Here is a 12,720-nt window from a genome sequence, read left to right as displayed (position 1 = left end):
TCTTTAAAGCCTTCACCAAAATTATGGGATGTTAGTAGCAGCATATGATTCAACTTTATGTAAAAACCCAGCTATGTTCTTTGAAAAATTTGAGTGAATCAACCTCTTTTCCACTCTGGTCCAACTTGATGATTTGTACAGCAACTATATTTTAAGTTGCTCCTTTATCCATGATTTCTTTTCCTACATGTAGTACTCCCTGCTAAACCCTTAAGTACAAGAGATTGGACTCATTGGACAATTCTAGTTCTTGCAATCATGCCCTGTTCCTTCTATCCAAATCTGAAGATTTGCAAAACTTGCACTAGCAAGTTTCTTCTTTTGCCCAAATGACCTCACCACTCTCTCTTGCACCCAAAGAGGCACTAATCTGGAAATTTTGACCACTCCAAGAACTGCCTAGGTGCCTATGGCATTTTGTCAAACACCTTGAGTGCATGAACAACTTTGACATGACTTTTGTCATTGCACTGTGAACTTGCACCTATGGACAAACTAGCATGTCCACTAAAACCCCAGCTACTCCTAACCTAGGTCTGCTAAGTGCCAGCCTCACCCAAGCTTTGTGGCATGCACTAGCATTTCGCCGAGCACCTGGTGAGCGTGCTCAGGGCGCGCCTAGAGCGCGCGTTTTGCACGTGTCGCGCCCAAACCGCCGCATCGCGCCCCTGGTTTGGCCCACACTGCATAGCCGCGCCACGCACTTCCCCTCTCACCAGAACGCGCCAAGCAGCCCCTCGCCACGTCTCCGGCAAGCCAGGAGATAGCCGCCACAGCCGCCCGACAACCCCTGCTCAGGTCGGTGCCGCCCGAGCCTCTCCCGCTCGCCACCTGCCCCCTGGAGCAGTGCGAGCTCATCCACAAGCATGTCCACTAGCGCTCGTCGCCGCCACGACGCCCTAGCAACAGAATGGTGGTCGCCGGTGACCTTATCCGTGGCCACCGATGGAACCAACCCCGATCACCTATTTAAGAAGTCCCGAGCTCGTCCCCGCGCTGAGGCAACCTCAGATCATTCCCCTAGTTTTCCCGTGGCAGCCAATCAATCCAGGGAGGTCTTCTTCCCCATCTCCGGCAACCGCAGCCGCCGCCACTGCCCTAGCCATTCCGGCGCCACCAGGGCCTCCCCGTTTCCACTCTCTTCACCAGGAGCCCCCTCTCCCTCTCGTGAGTCCATCCCCCTACTCAATCTTGATCGGGACACGCCGCGGGCGAAAACCCACTTTGCCCGACGACCACCATCCGCTGCGGAGCTCGCCGCCGGCAGCTCCGGCCACCCCAGAGACCAAAGCGACCACCGATAGGACCGCCTCAATCCCCTGAGACCGCGGATGGACTCGGTTTCCCGAACGGTGCCGCCGTTCGCCGGCGAGCCTCGCCAGAGTCCCGCCCCTCCTCGGGCAGAGAAAGAGGAGAGGAAGGAAGACCAGTCAAACCTGACCAGTGGGCCAGGCGGGCCCACTGTCAGTGACTCCCTGCGCGATCCATGCTGGATAAGTGGAAACGTATTTCTAGAATACGCTTTCGACGTGTACGTATATATTCGAATCGTTTTCTTTTTCTGTTTTATTTTAAATAACAGATTTTGACCAAAACTTTGACTGAGCTTAACTTTTTAAATATAACTCCAAATGAGTTGATTCTTTTTCCTACCTCTCTCAAATATTGTCTAGTTTATTTTAATATTTATTTGAAAAAAATTCAGACAACTTTTTGTGCTCTTTTGGAAATGTGTGTTAATTCAAATTTATTTACAATAGGATTTTTGGGAGAGAAAGAAGGAGGTTTTCAAAAGTTTTGGAGTGCACCCTGCCTTTCCACACCTTGAAGGCAAGCATTCTGAACCCCGGCATAAGTATTTGGTGCATTCGTTGACACGTTTATAACACCACCTTACTTTGGAGAACTTGTTATTTCATGTGATATGATCATTTGCATGGATGCATATTAGTGTTCTCCTTGCTGTTGGAAATGAATATACTTGTGATGGTAATCAACCTCATGTGCCTTGCATGCATGCCGGAAGGAATCCAGGAAAACCTCTGCCTTGGGTAGGCGTGAGCTTGTCGCCGGTCTCCGTCGGGACGGTTATGTCCGGTATGGCATAGTAAGGTATAATGAGTGGTGATTCTGTTGGTTGAAATTTATTTGTTATACATGTCATGCAGGAAATTAATAAACCTCCTGAGTTGACCATAGATCGAGTCTTGTTCCAGTAACCCCCATACTTGTTTCGTACTACCACTTGTCCCTACAACAAGTAGGGTACGGTTCAGTAAGTCGTCAACCCCTTTCTAGCACACACCGTACAGAGATGCCATGGTGGAAGATATCGGTTGGAGCCGGTAGGCTGGCCACCTGGACCGGGGGCATGGGTGTTTCCGGTTGGGACCGAGAGGGGAGGCCACCCCTTAGAGCGCGCGATATAAAATTTATCCCATGCTACGCGAGGTTGTAGCCTCCCCACTTAGAGTTTTGCTTGACAGGTGTCGTGGGTGATTCCAGACACCGGTGAGTTAAGCTGGTGTGTGCAAGTCAGGTGTGTTTTAAATTAAAAGACCGTAGACGGAATTAGTCTTGATGGACTAAAGGAATCCGTTACTCGTGGGTAAAGAGTACACCCTCTGCAGAGATTAAATCTATTCGAATAGCCGTGTCCTTGGTTAAGGACTACAGTCTGGGATGGGTCAAGTGTCGGTCTTTGGAGGAGAAATTGTTAAACCAGAACTTGGATTGTGACTTGTGACTTGTGATGATTATGAATTATTATTATTATGGACTAACCCATTATATCATTGAGTATCCCTGGGACGGTTCTACCTCCTGGATATTCATTGTGATTATTTATTTTATAAGCCCTTTATGTGGTGTCGCTGAGACGCCCGACTGTGGCATTGCTTGTTATTTATTTAATTTATAAGCCCTTTATGTGGTGTCGCTGAGATGCCCGACTGTGGCATTGCTTGTTATTTATTTACTTTATAAGCCCTTTATGTGGTGTCGCTGAGACGCCCGACTGTGGCATTGCTTGTTATTTATTTACTTTATAAGCCCTTTATGTGGTGTCGCTGAGACGCCCGACTGTGGCATTGCTTGTTATTTATTTACTTTATAAGCCCTTTATGTGGTGTCGCTGAGATGCCCGACTATGGCATTGCTTGTTATTTATTTCCTTTATAAGCCCTTTATGTGGTGTCATGCAGACGCCCGACTGTGGCATTTTATTTCCACTCCATTATTGCTTATTCGTGTTGCATATAAATAACCTGCTTGCATGCATAAAAGATTTCTATTTGTGACTGAAGATGTGATGATAGAATATTTCAGTGCATGATATTCATTTATATTACCCCAGTGTTCATAATGTTTGCGAGTACATTCAAAGTACTCACTGGCTTGTCCCTGGCTATTGTGTTGGCCAGATTTCTTGCTTGGAGAGGAGCGTTGCGACGACATGCCCCGAAACCTAAGCAGTGGTGCTAGCAGCCTCGCGAAGATAGGAGTTAACCTGGTCAGCTGTTCCTGTGGGAATTAGAGTCCCATTGACACTGATGATCCACAAACCGCTTCCGCCCTCAACCACTAGAAACCATTTGTTGTACTCACAGGCCAGAATGGTCTTGTACTACATATTTTTGTATTTTGCTTGGAATTTTTGTATCAAGTTGGTGCCTCATCAGCTAACAGTAATCCTGGGGCTGGTGAGCACAACGGCCATTTTCTGGAAATTAATACCCGGAAAACCGGTCGCCACACCTTCTTGTGGGGTCGGTCTCCCCTTGGGATGAGATGCACGACCGCTTCATCGCCAACTTCCAGGGCACTCGCGACCGCCCGCCGGTCGCGGGTGACCTATGATGCATCAAGCAGCAGCCAGGAGAGACCCTGCAGAAGTACGTCCAGCGCTTCAACAACGTTCGCCTCAAGATCCCCAAGGTGTCGGACAAGGCCATCATCTTAGTGTTTACTGATGGCGTCCGCGACATCAAGATGAAGGAGGAGCTCGCCATACATGAAGACCTCTGCACAGCCCTGGAGATGTTCAACATGGCGAACAAGTGCGCGAGGGCTGAGGAGGGATGCCTCTCCCTCCTCGAGCTCCCTGATGCTGACCCAGAAGATAAGAAGTCCAAGGCCAAGGATGTGAAGTCCAAGGGGCTGGTTATGCTTGCAGCTGAACCAGAGATGAAGCGTGAATGCAATCACCCTGAGTCATCCAAGAGCAGCCGTCCGTTCTGAGTCTTCCACAACATGCACAGCCACAACACGAATGACTGCCAGGAACTCAAGGCCCTCTGTGATGGGCGCCTCGGTCGACGCCCCGAGTGCAATGATCAAGGCTACGATCGTGGAAGTGGCCGAGGTGGAGGATGCTGGGATGGAAGCGACCATCGCTAGTAGTGGCGCGACCAGCCTCAGGAGGACCACTTGCAGGGTCAGCCTCGCGAGGATGCCTGGAGGGACCAGCCTCATGAGGTTTGGCCTCAAGGCAATGCCGGTCTCGCTCCGCTACCTCCGCCGCCAAGAAGGAATGAAGATCATCACAAGGACGAGGGGGCTGGGGGCTTCCAGGAGGCTCGTGCCATAGCATGCATCTTGGGCGGCTCCCAGGCCCCAGCCTCTCACCGCGTCTTCAAGCAATTCGCATGCGAGGTGAACGCAATGCTCCCCAAGCACAAGGCAACACGGTTGCTCAGGTGGTCCAAGTACGCCATCACCTTCAACTCTTCCGACTAGCTCAAGTGTCCGGCCATAGCAGGCGCACTCCCAATACTCCGCTCACCCATCATCAACAACGTGCTCATCACCAAGACCCTCATTAATGGAGGAGCAGGGCTCAATGTTCTCTCTGTCCGGACGTTCAACAGGCCCTAAATGCCGTACCACCAGCTCCAGCCTAACATGCCCTTCTCAAGAGTGGCTGATGTTTCCATGCATCCGATAGGGCAGGTCCACCTCCCTGTCACCTTCGGCAAGCGTGACAACTACCACACCGAGCTCATCGACTTTGACATCGCCGACATTCGCCTGCCATACAACAGCATCCTCGGGTACCCAGCACTGTCCAAGTTCATGGCGGTGACGCACCACGGCTACAACGTCCTCAAGATGCCAGGGAGCAGTGGCATCATCACGGTCACCTGCGAGGAGAAGGATGCGGTGTGCTCTCTCGAGCGTGCCTACCAAGCTGTAGCGGTTGAGAACCCTGAAGACGAGGGTGGTGTCCTCCCTCCTGAGGTCGCCCCCAAGACAAGGAAGCTGCAGCTGGGCCAGGGATCTCATGAGGAGGCATCGCCCGACAGTGCTGCATCGAGCCTCGCGTCCCTGGATGGGGCGCCTTCACCTATCGCATACGAAGGCGCGCCTGGTGCTCCTCTTAGGTTGGGCTCGGGGGCTCTCCTCTAGAGGGCCTCAGACCTGGCCAGCGTCACGAGGAAGGCACTCGGGCATTATGTGGAGGCATGCTACAGTGCATGCTTCCCAGGAGAAGGCACATGGCGTGAGGTGCCAGGTGCTCAGGAGTTCATCAGCAAGGTAGTCAAGGAGATTCAGGAAGCAAGGGTTCTGCAGGGCGATCGCCACCCACCGCTGGGCGCGGAACCTTGCCCTGGAGAGGGTGATGAGTTACGCATCTGCATCAATGTCCCAGGGATCAACAGGGTCGCATCTCGACAACTCTTCCGGCCTTCCTGTGTCGGCCGATGTGAGGGTCCCGCTCACATCTAAATTTTCATGCCCTTCGGCCTGCCGAGCATGGATGTTGCATTTCAGCGCCGCATGTGGGATGTCCTAATGGCTTGGGAGGCTAGGCACCAGGAGATCCTGGTGGAGATGGAGATGGATCTTCAGGAGCCCACCAGGCCCCCAGAGCCTCCCGAGGCTCAGGGCAAGGCGGCTCATGTGGAACGACTTTAGCAGCGCGCAACTTCTACTACCCCGACATCTCTTCAGCAATGGTGTTAGGTGACATCTTTTAGTTTTTTCAGTATGGGGGCGCCCCTCGGGCTGCACTATCCCTAGGTCGCGTGGTTCTGTCCCTGCGACATGTATCCTTCTTGCATTCGTTTGCCTAACCATCTCTCATGAGTTGTTTTATTACCATTACCTGCTTGCTTCAAGTCCTATCCGCCTTGCGATCTCCTTACATTGCCAATTCGTCCTATGCTCATCCTGCAACGGAGACCACTCACGCTGGCATGGCGCTTGTGCTCGGGTCCGTCCCAGCAACGCCGATAAACTCGAGAACCGAGCTCTGGCTTGCGGCCCGCCTTGCACACGCCACCTCACCAGGTCCTCGGTGCCTTCGTCTTCCCATAAAAGGTTCAAGGATAGGCAGTCAGCACCATAGGGAGTCGCAATCTCTTCTGCCAGCTAACACGCAGGTTCACCTGAGGCCTAGCTACTGGCAGGCCCCGACAGTCACCACCTTGCCCCGCGAGTCACTTGCACATTAAAGGGGGGCTCCTGAGCATTGTGCCTCAGGAGCTCCTACTGGCTCTCCAGCCCTCACCCCCTGGCCCTGACAACGGCATCATGATCTGGCATACTAGCGGCGGCTGAGCCTGCTCGAGGGCTAGGACCCGAGGATGTAGAGCAACTAAGCAAGCGAGGAAAGGGAATGAGCGTCGTGGGCCCTACCTAGTGACGCTACCACAAAGGCATGAATGGGCACTATCCAGGGGAATCGCTACAGGTTTGCTAAAAGATAAGTCGCTCACACGACGACATGAGTCTGGCAACCCGCCCACTCGAGTCTCGCAGTCCCACTCCGGCAGTTTCACTTCCCTTTCCATTTCTTGGGCAGTTGATTGCACGCCAAGGGGGGCCTCGTGAGCATTGCGCCTCATGAGCTCTTACGGTACCTCGGGCCGCTTACCTCGGGCCGCTTACCTGGATGCCCATATTGATCACGGCATCAAAACCTAGCATACTAGCGACGACCACAGCCTTCCTGGGGACTAGGTCCCAACGGCGTAGAGTGGTATGTTATCTAAGGGGAGGAAAGGGGGAACCGTGCCAGATTGGTGAAGGAAATATGCCCTAGAGGCAATAATAAAGTTATTATTTATTTCCTCATATCATGATAAATGTTTATTATTCATGCTAGAATTGTATTAACCGGAAACATGATACATGTGTGAATACATAGACAAACATATAGTCACTAGTATGCCTCTACTTGACTAGCTCATTAATCAAAGATGGTTATGTTTCCTAACCATAGACATGTGTTGTTATTTGATTAATGGCATCACATCATTAGGAGAATGATGTGATTGACATGACCCATCCCGTTAGCTTAGCACTTGATCGGTTAGTATTCTGCTATTGCTTTCTTCATGACTTATACATGTTCCTGTAACTATGAGAATTATGCAACTCCCGTTTACCGGAGGAACACTTTGGGTACTACCAAACGTCACAACGTAACTAGGTGATTATAAAGGAGTACTACAGGTGTCTCCGAAGGTACATGTTGAGTTGGCGTATTTCGAGATTAGGTTTGTCACTCCGATTGTCGGAGAGGTATCTTTGGGCCCTCTCGGTAATACTCATCACTTAAGCCTTGCAAGCATTATAACTAATAAGTTAGTGAGATGACGTATTACAGAACGAGTAAAGAGACTTGCCGGTAACGAGATTGAACTAAGTATTGGATACCGACGATCAGATCTCGGGCAAGTAACATACCGATGACAAAGGGAACAACGTATGTTGTTATGCGGTTTGACCGATAAAAGATCTTCATAGAATATGTAGGAACCAATATGGGCATCCAGGTCCCGCTATTGGTTATTGACCGAGAATGGTTTTAGGTCATGTCTACATAGTTCTCGAACCCGTAGGGTCCGCACACTTAACGTTTCGATGGCAGTTTTATTATGTGTTTATAAGTTTTGATGTACCGAAGTTTGTTCGGAGTCCCGGATGTGATCACGGACATGATGAGGAGTCTCGGAATGGTCGAGACATAAAGATTGATATATTGGAAGCCTATGTTTGGACATCGGAATGGTTCCGGGTGAAATCGGCATTTTACCTGAGAACCGGGAGGTTACCGGAAACCCCCGGGGGGTTAATGGGCCTACATAGGCCACGAGGGAGAAGAGGGAAGGAGCCAGGAGGGGCCGCGCGCCCCTCCCCCTCCTAGTCCGAATAGGACAAGGGAAGGGGGGCGGCGCCCCCCCCCTTTCCTTCCCCTCTTCCTCCTCTTTCCCCCCCTTCTCCTACTCCTACTTGGAAAGAGGGAGTCCTACTCCCGGTGGGAGTAGGACTCCCCCCTTTGGCGCGCCCTCTAGGCCGGCCGCCTCCTCCCCCCTGGCTCCTTTATATACAGGGGTGGGGGGCACCCCAAAGACACACAAGTTGATCTACGGATCGTTCCTTAGCCGTGTGCGGTGCCCCCTTCCACCATATTCCACCTCGGTCATATCGTCGCGGAGTTTAGGTGAAGCCCTGCGCCGGTAGAACATCATCATCGTCACCATGCCGTCCTGCTGACGGAACTCATCTCCGGAGCCTTTGCTGGATCGGAGGGTCGGAGATTGTCATCGAGCTGAACGTGTGCTGAACTCGGAGGCCCCGTACGTTCGGTGCTTGGATCGGTCGGATCGTGAAGACGTACGACTACATCAACCACGTTGTGCTAACGCTTCCGCTTACGGTCTACGAGGGTACGTAGATGAACACTCTCCCCTCTCGTTGCTATATCATCACCATGATCTTGCATGTGCGTAGGAAATTTTTTGAAATTACTACGTTCCCCAACAATTGGGATACGCGATTTCATCATAAAGACAAAAATAACAACGCTAGAATCAAACCATTTTGATTCTTACATGCCCTCGCGGGCCTAGTCCTAATTCTGCGCTGGGAAACAAAAGAAGAAAAGGCTTCAAGGAACCAGGCCGGCATGCATCACCGACGATGCCGAGCAGCTGCTGCTTCCACACTCCAGCCACGGCGGGAGCTTGGCGGCACGTAGCTATCGTCGCTGGACTCCGGAGATTCGTTGGGCTCTGGGGTCGCTGGATTCCCAGGAGTCATCACAGCTGCTGGTGGAGACGCCAGTGGGGGCGGAGACAAGTCCAGCGCCCACGACCGCGTCCTGTGGGCTGCTTCCCCCTGGGAAGCACTCCAGCTGCCGACCCTCCTCATCGAAGACCTTGAAGAACATAGTGGAGGCGCCGTCATACTCAAAGTGGATCGTGAGGGCCCCCTCCACGTCGCAGGCTCGGGCGACCTCGCCCCATTCACGGGTCAGGAAGACAGCTCTAGGGGCACCACCTTGACCTTAGCCCCGGTGGCCAGACTGCAGCAACCGGTGTGTTGCAGCCACAGCTCGAGTGTCCCTCTCGGCGGCAGCTCATCGGCAAAAAATCTCAGGAGCCGGATCCACGAGGCGGGTGGCATCGCCGCCCATACGACGAACTCGCATGAGCTACCCTGAGCGTAGGTCCGTGGTTCAGCAAGAAGAACGGCAACGGATCACCCACCGCTACCTGGGGTTGCCCGACGGCATGCATCGCCGCCCTGCGTGCAGGCGTAAAGTGGAAGGGGGAAGCCGAGCGGAGGCCTTGCTTGCCAAGGCCTGGTCACCTCCCGCCTCGCGCCGGCACCAGATGGACGGCAGAACCGCTTCTTCGCCAGAAGTGGATCAGGCCCATCCTGAGGGGCTTTCCCCTTTTTGGCCGCAGAAAACCTCCTGATTGGCACCATGGAAGCAACAACCGGATGGAGAAAGAAAGGGGACGAGCAGCGAGAAGATGGAGGAAGAGATGAGTGAGGAGGGCTCTGCCCCTCCCTTCATTTATAGCCAGAGGGAGGCCGACCGCCGGCCTCCATGACCTCGCGTAATGATGATCTTCTGCATGCGACATAGACTTGTCAAGTCGGACGGTTGCCGAGGCAGCATGGGGAAGTGGAGACGCCCATGTCCCATCAATCGCCACACGTCGTTGAAGGCCGCCGGTGGTTAGGGCCCGCGGCGCTCCGCACTTGCCCTTTGGCTTCGCCTAGAAGCCAAGTCCGAGCGCGCCTTGAGCCCGGGGGCCACTGTCGGCATTCTGGATACGGGGGTACCCCGACTTGCCTGCCTGCGGCCCACTACGTGGCTCCATCGACAGCCTGGTATGGCCCAGCTTCTGGATCGATAACTCAAGACCCTCGCGAGGGGCCAACCCTCGCGAGGCAGGCGACGCCAAGACCTCCAAGGGGTCGGCCTCCTCTGGCTGGCTCCCGAGGAGTGGAGACTTCTATGCAAGGTGCACCTCATGAGGCTCAGCTGACGTGAGCCATGACGATCAAGGCTAGGCGGGCACCAGTAGGCACAGAGTACCAGTTTCCTCTTTGGTGAAAGGAGCAAAGTAGCAGGCGTGGAGTCCCGAGGAATCAGCCAAAGGTTTCCATTCTGGTGCAACAAGACCAAGACCGCTAGGACGGCATGACAGAAGTCATCGTCGAGCCCACCGTAGCATCACGACCAGAGGCTTTTGCAGGCGAAGACCACTTTAGTCCGGATAGGATGTACTTCTTGTCCCCCTTAAAATCTAGCCGTTGTGGGATCCCTTCCCGCCAACATTTGGGAAGAGGACCAAGGCCACACTAAATAGGACTTAGCCACCACCATAGAAGGGGACCGATCCGATCGGAGCGAAGCCATTCCTCCTTCACCAACTCTCTTGAGCTCAAGAACACCTCACCTCCTAAGGTCGTTCATCCACTATACCAATTCATCCTCTGCCCCTCGAGGTAATCCACCAGAAAGCTTGAGTAGGGTATTACACCGCAAGGTGGCCTGAACCAGGATAAACTGATGTGTCTCTCTGTCCCTTTGAGCTCGACGCGCTAGGTTATGAGGATCACGAGTAGGTAGGCTGGGTAGGTTGAGATCTCCGCACGCACCCCAGAGTTCGAAACTATCAAGGGTTTGCGGAACCCGAAATCTGACATCTTGCATGTGATTTTTGTGTGCCAAATGACGGTTGTAAATTTCCCTTTTGACCAAAACATGCAAGAGGTTGACATACTTATGATTTTTGCACATAACACAAATTTCTTATAGATTACTTTCAACTACTTCATGAACATCAATGCTAGCTATAGGAAATGGAAGATTTTAGCTCGCATGCCTTTGAAGAGAGTATAGTAGCCTCATTAACTTGTGTTATGGATATTGCAAGTGATCCCTCTGCTCTCATGCCTTTGAAGACATGTTCTAGTGTCTTTGTTCACTCATTTGTGTGTGTATATGTAGTCTTATATGGAGTAAAATATCAAAAACCATCTTATATTTCTGAACGGAGGTATTAATAAAATATTTGGTTCTGTTCGAATTAGAACCAGCTCCATGATGGAGATGAAGTTCTCAAAGTCATGTCATGTGAACTGGAAGAGCTGAGGATGAGTTATACTAGTAAACTATCCAGCTGTATTGTCCTTGTCGCCAACTGTCGTGAACAAGCGTTTTCCTGTAGCATTGTTGTCAGGCGTGTTCTCGAGGGTGTACTTCACCACTACAATTTCCTATTTGTGCCTTCGATTACAAAGGGTGTGGTTCTTGTAAAGCTTCCCGAAAAATCTAATGCACACTATCCTCATCGTCATGTTTATGAGTGAAAAGACCACTTTGATAGGTTTTCCAAGGTTGACGAGATAACGATGGTGCCGGTAGAGATCTCTTATGAAGTCCATAGCCTAGTCAGTAATGTGGGGTACATCCCGTAGGTCGGTGACAAGAAATAGTCTGCAGAGTTTAATTAGTGAAACTTTGCTTGTTTGTAGTAAGTACTATTGTTCAGTACTTGATTTATGTGTGTGAACCCTGTATTGTTTAGTACTACCGCTTTTGTCGTGTGGTGAGTCCAGAGAATAGTCTATGTTAATGTCTGTCCACTCAATTCAATCTGTCTATTTTGAAGTATTCAGATCATTTTTTTGTGAGGACGGTTTATCAATTATGGTTACACTCCAATATCTATATGCATTGAAGGGTTTATCGCACCAACCAGGATTTCCAGTCCCATGGATGTTTGCTCCACACAAGTTGTTACCACCTCTGGACTATCCTGCCTGTGGGAGTAAGTGCAGGCCCTGCATGCCACCCGTAATTAGACGATCAACCTTTAGTTTACAACTTGAACATAGTGATATCCTGTTAATAATTCACTCATGTCATGTCAAGTAAATCTAACTAGTTTACTATCTAAATCTTATTGATTTACTGTCCTGTTTGCTTAGTTTTGCTGCAATTTTATGATGCAGGTTTTGCTATGTCACATTGGTTACAGAATAAACCGTTTGGTTTGCTCTATGATGGTTATTTTTGTAGGTTTCACTTCCTATGTCGTGTCAGTAATGAAGGCACTATCCATCACTTATATTACTGGACACAATTGGATCAGTCTGTTGTATGAGTACAATCTGAAGCCCTACAATGAACTGCAGTTTGTTATAACAAACACGCCACTATTAGTCCTTCTCGCATTTAAAAGAAGTGAAGAAAAAGACTAGATCAAGGTCATGGAGCCTAGTGAACTTAGAAAGCTGAAGTATGAGATCATAGCAGACCAGAGACGGTTGTTGTTGTCTCGCACATCCGTACCACCTTCAGCATTGGATCGAGCACCGACACCTGCTCCGATGGCACTAGGTCTAGCACTGACAGCGGCAGCAGCTCAGTCTGATCCACCAGAGGATTTGGCACCGACTGCGTCAGCA

This window comes from Triticum aestivum, chromosome 5B, assembly GCF_018294505.1.
Source record: "Triticum aestivum cultivar Chinese Spring chromosome 5B, IWGSC CS RefSeq v2.1, whole genome shotgun sequence".
NCBI lineage: Eukaryota > Viridiplantae > Streptophyta > Magnoliopsida > Poales > Poaceae > Triticum > Triticum aestivum.
This window is presented reverse-complemented; position numbering follows the sequence as displayed.